Below are 14,428 nucleotides of genomic sequence, written 5' to 3'. Positions count from 1 at the left end.
CACTAGCTAACCAGCTGAGCTAGCAAACAATTCAACAAAAGTATAATTTCGGATTTGAAAAATACTCCAACAACAGGCGTTGCATTTCAGGAATCAATGTAGCAAGTACTCCTCGTGCACTGTTCCGTTATTTAGCATTTTTGTTTTATAAATAAGAAAAGGCTCAGTTTATGCCATAGCCCTCATTGGCTTTCATCTGAATTTATCGAGGTGTCGGACTTGACGACAGTTGCTATCCATTGGAGAGCTGTGATTGGTTGAACTAAATTCTGAGTCAATTTCTTTATAGTATCGAGTACATGCCTAGAGGAGCTATATGGACAACATCATTGACTTTCTAACACTTTAGGCACACCTCAAGATATTATAAACAACAGGTCTATATGAGCCAGGCAAGAAATCAAATCAAATGTTATTGGTCACATACACATATTTAGCAGATGTTATTGGTCATATACACGTTTAGCAGATGTTATTGGTCACATACTTGGTCACATACACATATTTAGCAGATGTTATTGGTCATATACATGTTTAGCAGATGTTATTGGTCACATACTTGGTCACATATAAATATTTAGCAGATGTTATTGCGGGTGTAGCGAAATGCTTGTGTTCCTAGCTCCAACAGTGCAGTAATATCTAACAATTCACAACAATACACACAAATCTCAAAGTAAAATAATTAAGTTAAGAAATATATAAATATTAGGATGAGCAATGTCGGAGTGGCATTGAATAGAATACAGTAGAATAGAATACAGTATACACATATGCAATGAGTAAAACAGTATGTAAACATTATTAAAGTGACCAGTGTTACATTATTAAAGTGACCTGTGATTCCATGTCTATGTACATAGGGCAGCATCCTCTAAGGTGCACGGTTGAGTAACCGTGTGGTAGTCGGCTAGTGACAGTGACTAAGTTCAGGGCAGGTTACTGGGTGGAGACCAGCTTGTGATGGCTATTTAACAGTCTGATGGCCTTGAGATAGAAGCTGTTTTTCAGTCTCTCGGGCCCAACTTTGATGCACCTGTACTGACCTCGCCTTCTGGATGATAGTGAGGTGAACAGGCCGTGGCTCAGGTGGTTGATGTCCTTGATGATCTTTTTGGACTTCCTGTGACATCGGGTGCTGTAGGTGTCCTCAGTAATGATGGACGTATATGCACGCTCAATATTGATACAACACAGACTTATTGAAAGATAGGTATTGGATTTGCATACTACAGTAATTACATTGACTCATTGGGGCTATGATCATCCATTATTTTTTTCTCCACCTTACCAACTGTTTTTCAGTTCCTAGCCGGTTGCTGATTCATTCAATGAAATATTTTCTCTGGGTCTTTAGGGTCAAACATGTGCTCCTAAAACCTTATCTCTCAGTTTATTGTATTGAAACACAAAGAGCCAGTAAGAACGAGTAGGACGAGTCCCTGGATTATTAGAAAATGTAGACCAATCTCTCTCTCTCCTCCCTATTCATTTCAGTTCAGGCAGTTATTTGGACGGGCCGTGTATATAAGGCGGGGATCCGCGGTTTGTGTTGCTAAATCCTGCTAAATTACTTCCTGGATAAAAGACTGGAGAACAATGGCTGGTAGAACCAGATGTGGGGGCTAGCTGGCTAATAAATCCTCTTGGAAGAGAATTTCTGTAACTGGGCTCTGTTACCTCAAGCTCTGACACTATGTATCACTGCTACGACCGGACCTCGTTTCCCACGTAGGTGTGGCTACTGCCAGGCACTCTACTGGAGCGGTGGTCCGTTCTGTCTGCTTTTAGGGTGGTTCATACAAAATGCCTGTCTGACTTGATGGGGGTGTTTTTTCCCCCCCTTCTATACATTGGGATATTTGGCATCAGCCTTATACTTTTTTAGGGGCCAACCCAATGGGCACACACTGGTTGAATCAATGTTGTTTCCATGTCATTTCAATGAAATGATGTTGAACCAACATAGAATAGACTTTGAATTGTTGTCTGTATCCAGTGGGAAGGTCACCTCAAGTCAGAATGCTTGTCTTAGTCATGCACACCATAAAAAACAACAAGGCAACAGTAAACATGTCATCCCCCACAAATTATGCAGCCCCCCCCCCCAATTGAGATATCACGTGTGACTAACAAATTTGTGACCACAGATTATCCATTATATTGACCAGATACTTAAGTGGCCGCTGTAACAATGAAATAAATGTCTTCAAAAATGTCAGGCTGTTAGCCTGGGTACCAGTCTCTTTAGCTAATCCACTCCCTGTACTCCATGTCATGTGCCAAATACTCTTTGGCAATGACAAGGAGTGGCAAAGAGTGGAATGTTAGCTGGTACTGTTACTCAGGCTAGATTCTAGAAGGTATTCGGGAGGAGGCAAGATCAGGTGGGACCATTCTAGCCAATGAGAGGGCAGATACGCATGTGATCAACAGGCACAATAAAGTGTTTTTTCTCAAAGTCACGTGTCCAACTTATCAGTACACTCGTAACAACCTAAGTACTACGAAACTTCTATTTGATCAAATAAGCCACACGTAGCAGATAAGACATTTTTGTTGTCAACCAAATTCGACACTCTCTCATTGACCTCCATACAAAAACTCCTAGCTTAGAGAGCGAAAAAAATACTAACAAAATGGCACCTGCTGAAGTATACAGATTTTGGGTTATCCGGTTATCCTTCTCGCTTCGTCTCTTCCTCTCTGGTGTGACTCACAAATCATTCTTTTAGCTCCCGCCTTGCGCCGGGCAATCAGTGTAATTTTGTAAATGCCGGATCTCTATGGCAACACACATCATCCACTCACGTTTCGTCAAAATCGTGCCAGTGCTGTCTGAGAAAATGTACGAACGAAAGGACAGAGGAACAGACGGACGGAGACCGATCCAAAGTACCCTCCCCGATTTCATTGTGGGGGACAATTAAGTTGTCTTAACTATTATTAAGTAACTGGTTTCACAGCCTTTTTAAGTCAGTGTTACCCGAACTTAACATTTTTAGTTGGCCCAAACTTAGCTCCAACTTGAGAAAACTTCCCGTCAATTTAAAATGATGTGTTTGCTCAACTTGTTTCATGTTCATTCAACTATGAATAAAGTAATTCATATTCGACATGTCCTCACCTGGGTTTTCAACTCACAATCTCTTGGTTAACGGCATACCGATCTTCCTGCTACACCACGTCTGTGTCAACGAGTGATTTCACCTGTATTGCTTCACTTTGCACTTCAAAGTAAATCTAAGCTCTGTTAAAAGTACACTCAAGAAAAACTACTGAACGTATAATAGTGATAAGGAGTAACATTAAAAAAAATAGTATTATGCCCCACCAACATTAGACAACTAACTATACAGAAAACCCTAAAATTACTGAAATAAGTCAATCAAATCAATGATGGGAGAATAGCAGGAAGGTCAGAATGCAGTGAATCAAGAGGTTGTGAGTTCAAATCCCAGGTGAGGACATGTGCAGTCGTAATTACAGTATAAATGAACATACACAATGTAATCATGCATGTCAATGTGTTTCAAATATGTTGAAGACATTGAATGTTAAAAGTCATTGTTGTGTGTGTAACCAGTTGCACAGCCTTTCTTAGTTAAGATGGCCAAATAATAATGTATAGTTGAATGAACAGGTTGAGCAAACACATCAAGTTTTCTAATGTTTTGGGCAAACAACATTTTTTAAGGTCAGGTCACACTTGGAGCAAAAAGCTGAGTAAACAAAAAAAAAGCTGTGGAACCAGTAACTTAATAGCAATTAGTTGAAACAACTATATATTGTTTTAAAGTGCACATCAAAAAAATGATATTGTTGACTCTTTTACTCTACAGGGAAATCAAAAACAGTACCCCTACTTCAACTGTGTAGTAATAACAAGCAATTTTTTCCAGCAGTCTACCCCACAGTTACCTTAGGGGTTTGTTGTCCTATATTACACCAGAATATACAGGCGTAGCTGCTTGGGACTAACTTACCTTAACCTTTCAATAACCTAGAACCAATTTAGGATAGTGCTGGGTATAGACAGTACTTTCGGAATGTATTCAGACCCCTTGACTTTTCCACATTTTGTTAGGTTACTGCCTTATTCTAAAATTATTTAGAGTGTTTTTTCCCCTTCATCAATCTAAACACAACACCCCATAATGACAAAGCAAAAACAGGTTTTTAGATTATTTTGCAAATGTATTAAAAATAAAAAACTGAAATATAACATTTACATAAAAATTCAGACCCTTTACTTAGTACTTTGTTGAAACAACTTTGGCAGCGATTACAGCCTCGAGTCTTCTTGGGTATGACGCTACAAGCTTGGCACACCTGTATTTGGGGAATTTCTCCCATTCTTCTCTGCAGATCCTCTCAAGCTCTGTCAGATTGGATGGGGAGCGTCGCTGCACAGCTATTTTCAGATCTCTCCAAAGATGTTCGATCGAATTCAAGTCCGGGCTCTGGCTGGGCCACTCAAGGACATTCAGAGTCTTGTCCCGAAGCCACTCCTGCGTTGTCTTGGCTGTGTGCTTAGGGTTGTTGTCCTGTTGGAAGGTGAACCTTCGCCCCTGTCTGAGGTCCTGAGCGCTCTGGAGCATGTTTTCATCAAGGACCTGTCTGTACTTTGCTCTGTTCATCTGTCCCTCGATCCTGACTAGTCTCCCAGTCCTGCCGCTGAAAAACATCCCCACAGCATGATGCTGCCACCACCATGCTTCAGCGTAGGGATGGTGCTATGATTCCTCCAGATGTGACGCTTGGCATTCAGGACAAAGAGTTCAATCTTGGTTTCATCAGGACAGAGTATCTTGTTTCTCATAGTCAGAGTCCTTTAGGTGTCTTTTTGGTAAACTCTAAGTGGGCTGTCATGTACCTTTTACTGAGGAGTGGCTTCCGTCCGGCCACTCTACCATAAAGGCCTTATTGGTGGAGTTCTGCAGAGATGGTTGTCCTTCTGGAAGGTTCTCCCATCTCCGCAGAGGATCTCTGTCTGAGTGACCATTGGGTTCTTGGTCACCTCCCTGACCAAGGCCCTTCTCCCCCGATTGCTCAATTTGGCCAGGCGGCTAGCTGTAAGAAGAGTCTTGGTGGTTCCAAACTTCTTTCATTTAAGAATGATGGAGGCCACTGTGTGCTTGGGGACCTTCAATGATGCAGACATTGTTTAGTACCCTTCCCCAGATCTGTGCCTCGACACAATCCTGTCTTGGAGCTCTACCGACAATTCTTTCGACATCATGGCTTGGTTTTTGCTCTGACATGCACTGTCAACTGTGGGACCTTATATAGACAGGTGTGTGCCTTCCCAAATTATGTCCAATCAATTGAATTTACCACAGGTGGACTCCAATCAAGTCGTAGAAAACATCTCAAGGATAATCAAAGAAAACAGGATACACCTGAGCTCAATTTCGTGTCTCATAGCAGGGTCTGAAAGGGTCTGAATACTTATGTAAATAAAATAAGGTATCTGTATTTATTTTTAATAACTGTGGCAATTTTTAAAATTTAAATTCATTTAATCAATTTCCGAATAAGGCTGTAACATAACAAATTGTGGGAATAGGGAATGGGTCTGAATACTTTCCAAATGCACTGTAGTTGGCCATAACCCAGCACGGAAATGTTCTAAGATGGTTTGAGGTTATTGGGGGTAAGGAAGAAGTTTGTCACAAGCAGCCTCAAATTTGAAGGACTGTTAAGGTCTGCAAAGATCTCACATCTCTGGATGTAATCACTTTCTGGTCCAGGGGTCATTGTATGTCTGCCTTTCTAAAGGGCTGCTCTCTCTCTCTTGCTCACTCTCTCTCTCCTTCCACTGGGCATACACTGGTGAATCAACATTGTTTCAATGTCATTTTCCAAACTATTGTGATGTGGAACACATTTGGATTTGCTTAAAGTCATCAACCAGTACTGTTTTCATCTAATTTCAACCAGATTTGTAAACATTTAAATTAGGCTAAAACCTCAATTTAAAGGGGAATTTCGCCCTGGGGGAATCTGGGCTTGCTTTCATCATGTCTGAGACATTTCTAGGACAGTGAGATGTGTTTCACACATAATTGCCTAGGAGGAAGGCAGGTCTGGGCTTCGTGTGCTGAATGAAACACCCTATGACAGTTTGTTAGCAAATGTAAAACATCAGCAACTGTAAATAATTGTACTAGCTAGCTATGTAACATCATTGATGAGGGTTGACATTGGTTATGATCGTGACCTTGGATGCATTTAAAATCTCACAATATTATAGGCATAACGCAGGATTGGAATCCTAACAGATGTAAATAATAAGTATTGCATATCCAGCAAGCTAGCTAGCTAAGTTTACTAGCAAACAGTGATGAAAAACAATAATACAAATATTTACTATTGTAAATCTCTAAAACTGCAGCTGGTTCAACCATAAAAAAATATTTGCCTAAGCATACTTTCTGCCTACATGCCTACATACCTAAGTATATTTGTATGGTCTGGTCACTTTGCAAAGGTTGAGGGTGAGGGTGATGCCATATTTCATTCTATTAGTAGGCTAGATGTTGTTGTAAATGTAATGTATGTGCCTGTGCACATGTATGCATGTTCAACTAGTCTACCCTAATGTTGATGTTATGCTGGCACGGTTCATTCTTGAGTGGATTCTAGATACAGAAACAGAATTCATTTTTTTGTGTGTCATTGTAGCAGAGCTGTTTCCTGTGAACTGTATCCCTTTCAAGGGATTAGACATTATGCTGGATTTCAAGCAGATGACTCATGAGGAGCTGAATGGCAGTTTGATCATGACAACACTCCTCCCACAGCTTTACAGGTATTGCCTGAACATTACTGCACTGCTCATACTGTATTTTCTTACTGTATGTTTCTTTGTGAATGGCAATTTCATCATGACCACCAGTTCTCTTAGCTACAGATTGTTACACCAGATAATGAGATTTAACCAAATGTTTTTGGTATCCATTCCTGGGAGTTACAGGATAGGTTTGTTGTAGCACAGAGAATTTCCGCCTTGATTTGATATCTTTCAGTGTGCCTCGATAGTTTCTGTCCGACAATCTTGTTGTGCTCCATAACCGCAAGGTGTGTCCGCTCCCTCGTGCTCATGTAACAAAAACGCCGCCACTCTGGGGTATTTTTCAGTAGAGCACTGTGGAATGACTCCAGATAACATGAGTTTTAAAAAGAGACACAGGTAAAAAGAGAAGATGGGTAGACTAAATTGATTACATGGTCTGGAAGGTACTCTGTGGTCCTCAGGATACCTCTAACCACCAGTAACCCCATAACACAAACCATACAAACGCTACCCAATTCATGTTCATTCCATGCTTACTGTTAATTGGGCTATCTTAGTCGTCAGCTTGTGAATATTTCTGCCAACTTACTGTCACCTTGGGCAGAGCTAGAGGTTGGAAGCACATGCTGGTACCATCTACAACAAAACACACAACAATGCACAATTGAACCACCCCACTAATTGTATTGATCACTTTTAGACTGGCTAGCTTATCACACATAACATGGACATTTCAATATTGTCAGCTTGCTGTTATCTAACTAGCACAAGATTGCTAGCCACCGGAGACTGGCTGAGAACCAACTAACCAACTATAGACGATTTATACACATTCATTGCTACCAACACGCAGAGAGTGAGTTAGCTATATCGACAAGTCTATTTTTTAGTAACGGAGTGTTTTCCAAACAATAGATGGAATAGATGGCTACCAGATTGAGTTCCTCTTATTTGCTAACGTTTGCTAGCTTACGTTAGCTAGCGTCAGTCAAAGGTAGAACGAACAAACATGTTCACTCTGCTGCTGAAGGTAACTACCAGTCTAGCAATGACTACCATGGCATAGGCGAAATTGATTGACAGTGTGTATGCAAAAAATATACACTATATATACACAAAAGTATGTGGACACCCCTTCAAATTTGTGGATATGGCTATTTCACCCACACCCATGGCTGACAGGTGTATAAAATAGAGCACAAAAACATGCAATCTTCATAGACAAATATTGGCAGTAGAAGGCCCATACTGAAAAGCTCAGTGACTTTCAACATGGCACCTTCATAGGATGCCACCTTTCCAACAAGTCAGTCAGTCAAATTTCTGTCCTGCTAGAACTGCCCCAGTCAATTGTAAGTGCTGTTATTGTGAAGTGGAAACTTGTAGGAGCAACAAAGGCTCAGCCGCGAAGTGGTGGGCCACACAAGCTCACAGAACGGGAACGCAGACTGCTGAAGCGAGTAGCGCGTAAAAATCATCTGTCCTCAGTTGCAACACTCACTACCGAGTTCCAAACTGACTCTGGAAGCAACGTCAGCACAATAACTATTTGTCGGGAGCTTCATGAAATGGGTTTCCATGGCCGAGCAGCCGCACACAAGCCTAAGATCGCCATGTGCAATGCCAAGCATCGGCTGGAGTGGTGTAAAGCTCGGCGACCATCTATGGAGTGATGAATCACGCTTCACCATCTGGTAGTCCTATGTACAAATCTGGGTTTGGCAAATACCAGGAGAACACTACCTGCCCAAATGAAGTGCCAACTGTAAAGTTTGGTGGAGGAGGAATAACGGTCTGGAGCTGTTTTTCATGATTCGGGCAAGGGCCCTTCGTTCCAGTGAAGTGAAATCTTAACGCTACAGTATACAGTGACATTCTAGACGATTCTGTGCTTCCAACTTTGTGGCAACAGTTTGCGGAAGGCCCTTTCCTGTTTCAGCATGACAATGCACCCGTGTACAAAGCGAGGTCCATACAGAAATAGTTTGTCAAGTTTATCGGTGTGGAAGAACTTAACTGGCCTGCACAGAGCCCTGACTTCAACCCCATCAGACACCTTTGGGATAAATTGTTATGCTGACTGTGAGTCTGGCCTCATTGCCCAACATCAGTGCCCGATCTTACTAATTATCTTGTGGCTAAATGGAAGCAAGTCCTCGTAGCAATGTTCCAACATCTAGTAGAAAGCCTTCCCAGAAGAGTGGAGGCTGTTATAGCAGCAAAGAGGGACCAACTCCATATGCAAAAAATTGTCTGGGTAGCCATTTGATTAGCTGTTCAGGAGACTTATAACATGGGTGTAGAAGCTGTTTAGAAGCCTCTTGGACCTAGACTTGGCGCTCCGGTACCGCTTGTCGTGCAAATCTTTTCAGTCTCCTGAAGGGGAATAGGTTTTGTCGTGCCCTCTTGACGACTGTCTTGGTTTGCTTGGACCATGTTAGTTTGTTGGTGATGTGAACGCCAAGGAACTTGAAGCTCTCAACCTGCTCTACTACAGCCCCGTCGATGAGAATGGGGGCGTGCTTGGTCCTCCTTTTCCTGTAGTCCACAATCATCTCCTTTGTCTTGATCACATTGAGGGAGAGGTTGTTGTCCTTGCACCACATGGTCAGGTCTCTGACCGCCTCCCTATAGGCTCTCATCGTTGTCGGTGATCAGGCCTACCACTGTAGTGTCATCAGCAAACTTAATGATGGTGTTGGAGTCGTGCCTGGCCTTGCAGTCATGAGTGAACAGGGAGTACAGGAGGGGACTGAGCACGCACCACTGAGGGGCCCCTGTGGTGAGGATCAGCATGGCGTATGTGTTGTTACCTACCCTTACCACCTGGGGGCCGGCACATCAGGAAGTCCAGGATCCAGTTGCAGAGGGAGGTGTTAGGTTCCAGGAACCTTAGCTTAGTGATGAGCTTTGAGGGCACTATGGTGTTGAACGCTGAGCTGTAGTCAATGAATAGAATTTTCACATAGGTGTTCATTTTGTCCAGGTGTGAAAGGGCAGTGTGGAGTGCAATAGAGATTGCATCATCTGTGGATCTGTTTGGGCATTATGCAAATTAGGTGGGTCTAGGGTTTCTGGGATAACGGTGTTGATGTGAGCCATGGCCAGCCTTTCAAAGCACTTCATGGCTACAGACGTGAGTGCTACGGGTCGGTAGTCATTTAGGCAGGTTACCTTAGTGTTCTTAGGCACAGGGACAATGGTGGTCTGGTTGAAACATGTTGGTATTACAGACTCAGACAGGGAGAGGTTGAAAATGTCAGTGAAGACACTTGCCAGTTGGTCAGCGCATGCTTGGAATACATGTCCTGGTAATCCGTCTGAATGTTGACCTGCTTAAAGGTCTTACTCACATTGGCTGCGGAGAGCATGATCAAACAGTCGTCCGGAACAGCTGATGCTCTCATGCATGTTTCAGTGTTACTTGCCTCGAAGCGAGCATAGAAGTTATTTAGCTCGTCTGGTAGGCTCGTGTCACTGGGCAGCTCTGGGCTGTGCATCCCTTTGTAGTCTGTAATAGTTTGCAAACCTTGCCACATCTGACGAGCATCGGAGCTGGTGTAGTACGATTCGATCTTAGTCCTGTATTGACACTTTGCCTGTTTGATGGTTCGTCGGAGGACATAGTGGGATTTCTTATAAGCTTCCGGGTTAGAGTCCCGCTCCTTGAAAGCGGCAGCTCTACCCTTTAGCTTAGTGCAAATGTTGCCTGTAATCCATGGCTTCTGGTAGGGGTATGTACGTACAGTCACTGTGGGGACGACATCCTCGATGCACTTATTGATAAAGCCAGTGACTGATATGTACTCCTCAATGCCATCGGAGGAATCACAAAACATATTCCAGTCTGTGCTAGCAAAACAGTCCTGTAGCTTAGCATCTGCTTCATCTGACCACTTTTTTATTGATCTAGTCACTGGTGCTTCCTGCTTACATTTTTGCTTGGAGGATAGAATTATGGTCAGATTTGCCAACTGGAGGGCGAGGGAGAGCTTTGTACGCGTCTGTGTGAGTGGAGTAAAGGTGGTCTAGAATTGTTTTCCCTCTGGTTGCACATTTAACATGCTGATAGAAATGAGGTAAAACTGATTAAAGTTTCCCTGCATTAAAGTCCCCGGCCACTAGGAGCGCCACCTCTAGATGAGCGTTTTCCTGTTTGCTTATGGAGGTATAAAGCTCATTGAGTGCGGTCTTAGGGCCAGCATCGGTTTGTGGTGGTAAATAGACAGCTATGAAAAATACAGATGAAAACTCTCTAGGTGGATAGTGTGGTCTACAGCTTATCATGAGATACTCTACCTAAGGCGAGCAAAACCTTGAGACTTCCTTAGATATCGTGCACCAGCTGTTGTTTGTATATATATGCATAGGCCCCCGCCCTGTGTCTTACCAGAGGCTGCTGTTCTGTCCTGCCGATAGAGTGTATAACCCGCCAGCTGTATGTTCTTAATGTCGTCGTTCAGCCACGACTCGGTGAAACATAAGATATTACAGTTTTTAATGTCCCGTTAGTAGGATATACGTGCTTTCAGTTCTTCCCATTTATTTTCCAGCAATTGAACGTTAGCTAACAGGACGGAAGGCAAAGGCAGATTAGCCACTCGTCGCCTGATCCTCACAAGGCACCTTGATCTTTTTCTGAGAACTCTCAGTTTCTTTCTCCAGCGAATGCCGGGGATCTGGATCTGGTCGGGTGTCTGTGGTATCTCCCTCCCGTCCGACTCATTGAAGAAAAACTTGTTTAATCTGAGGTGCGTAATCGCAGTTCTGATGTCCAGAAGCTCTTTTCGGTCATAAGAGACGGTAGCAGCCACATTATGTACAAAACAAGTTATGAACAATGCGAAAAAACAAACCAAATAGCATGGTTGGTATATGACGGGTAATGCACCTCAGTGAGCGAGTCTACCATCTAGTTGGCCACCTCTACATACCCTGCTTAGCTTTGTAAGTGGTGTTCTTTTCACCTGAGCTATCATGTCAACACATTTAGACAGCTTCCATACTAATTTATGTGCCTACCTAAATAACATTGAATAGTTTAAAGTAGCCCCTTTAACTTTTCTTACACAAGCTGTATGTGAAAGTCCATTCAGAGTGAGGTTGCGTTTATGTCGGCCACATTGATGATTTGCCCAAAGGACACCATCATTACAATGTGTAGCTAGATATACTATCATTCATCTATGGTTGATTGGATCTTTGGAAGTTTGGAAGTACTTATCACTAGCCCTATAAATACGAGAGAAAAAATTGTATTTATTTTTTATGCTTCTATGTGGAATTGTCAATGCAATTTCCACGTATACAGAGTTCTGATAATTATGTTGAAATCAGACTGATGTAACAACCTGTTAGTCAGGTTAAGTAAATGTGTTTAAGATTAAGTTTTACCCTAATTTCAATGTTTACGACGCTGGTTGAAATTAGATTAAAATAGTACTGGTTGATGACTTTTTATAAATCCAAAAGGTGTTTCCCATGTGGATTCCATGTCACAATAGGTTGACAAATGAAAGCGTGCCCAGTGGACTTCCGTCTCTCTCTCCCTCCCTCCAATGGGCAGCAGCAAGGCTTAGTTGCAGTCGTGCAGCAGAATTTTTAATAAACAAGTTCCCAGCCACCAAAACAACATTATCATAAGACAAAAGGTGATTTAAAATGTTGTAATTAAAAAATGGGTGTTACAGCTGCTGCTCAGGAAGTTAAAAACAATTGTCTGGATCGTAATGGCTGCAGTCTTGGTTTAATTCCAACTCTGACACCTCAAGCGGTCAGGCCAGCGCTGATTATTTTTTGTCATCCGGAAGGCTCAGCTCTTTTTGAAGGTGGTATTTTGTAATTTCTATTGTGAAGAAGTTTAATTTGGATAGAAGGACATGCAAGCAAGAACGCACTTCCACACTATAAATCTCGATAAGTTCTGTGAACATTTTTTGTTAAGGAAATCAGTTACCTCAAAGATTTTACGTTAACAAACTTAAAAGTAAGGAACACCTAATCTTTTTGAATTACTTGTAGTTAACCTAATGGTTTTATGCAAACTCCATTTTTTCAACCTTCATTTCATCCATTTTTTATTGCTGCATATTGAATTGCTATGCTTTAACTGTACTCAACTTCATTGAGTAGTGCAATAGTCATAACTCAAAATATTTACTTCAATGAAACTTGTTGTGACGGCCGGCCGCCCAACAACCTGCCCGCTTGACCCTATCCCCTCCTCTCTTCTCCAGACCATTTCCGGAGACCTTCTCCCTTACCTCACCTCGCTCATCAACTCATCCTTGACCGCTGGCTACGTCCCTTCCGTCTTCAAGAGAGCGAGAGTTGCACCCCTTCTGAAAAAACCTACACTCGATCCCTCCGATGTCAACAACTACAGACCAGTATCCCTTCTTTCTTTTCTCTCCAAAACTCTTGAACGTGCCGTCCTTGGCCAGCTCTCCTGCTATCTCTCTCAGAATGACCTTCTTGATCCAAATCAGTCAGGTTTCAAGACTAGTCATTCAACTGAGACTGCTCTTCTCTGTGTCACGGAGGCGCTCCGCACTGCTAAAGCTAACTCTCTCTCCTCTGCTCTCATCCTTCTAGACCTATCGGCTGCCTTTGATACTGTGAACCATCAGATCCTCCTCTCCACCCTCTCCGAGCTGGGCATCTCCGGCGCGGCCCACGCTTGGATTGCGTCCTACCTGACAGGTCGCTCCTACCAGGTGGCGTGGCGAGAATCTGTCTCCGCACCACGTGCTCTCACCACTGGTGTCCCCCAGGGCTCTGTTCTAGGCCCTCTCCTATTCTCGCTATACACCAAGTCACTTGGCTCTGTCATATCCTCACATGGTCTCTCCTATCATTGCTATGCAGACGACACACAATTAATCTTCTCCTTTCCCCCCTCTGATAACCAGGTGGTGAATCGCATCTCTGCATGTCTGGCAGACATATCAGTGTGGATGACGGATCACCACCTCAAGCTGAACCTCGGCAAGACGGAGCTGCTCTTCCTCCCGGGGAAGGACTGCCCGTTCCATGATCTCGCCATCACGGTTGACAACTCCATTGTGTCCTCCTCCCAGAGTGCTAAGAACCTTGGCGTGATCCTGGACAACACCCTGTCGTTCTCAACTAACATCAAGGCGGTGACCCGTTCCTGTAGGTTCATGCTCTACAACATTCTCAGAGTACGACCCTGCCTCACGCAGGAAGCGGCGCAGGTCCTAATCCAGGCACTTGTCATCTCCCGTCTGGATTACTGCAACTCGCTGTTGGCTGGGCTCCCTGCCTGTGCCATTAAACCCCTACAACTCATCCAGAACGCCGCAGCCCGTCTGGTGTTCAACTTTCCCAAGTTCTCTCACGTCACCCCGCTCCTCCGCTCTCTCCACTGGCTTCCAGTTGAAGCTCGCATCCGCTACAAGACCATGGTGCTTGCCTACGGAGCTGTGAGGGGAACGGCACCTCCGTACCTTCAGGCTCTGATCAGGCCCTACACCCAAACAAGGGCACTGCGTTCATCCACCTCTGGCCTGCTCGCCTCCCTACCTCTGAGGAAGTACAGTTCCCGCTCAGCCCAGTCAAAACTGTTCGCTGCTCTGTCACCCCAATGGTGGAACAAACTCCCTCACG

Source organism: Salvelinus alpinus, chromosome 31 (assembly GCF_045679555.1).
Source record: "Salvelinus alpinus chromosome 31, SLU_Salpinus.1, whole genome shotgun sequence".
Lineage (NCBI taxonomy): Eukaryota > Metazoa > Chordata > Actinopteri > Salmoniformes > Salmonidae > Salvelinus > Salvelinus alpinus.
The sequence above is the reverse complement of the archived record's forward strand: the minus strand, read 5'-3'. Positions refer to the sequence as shown.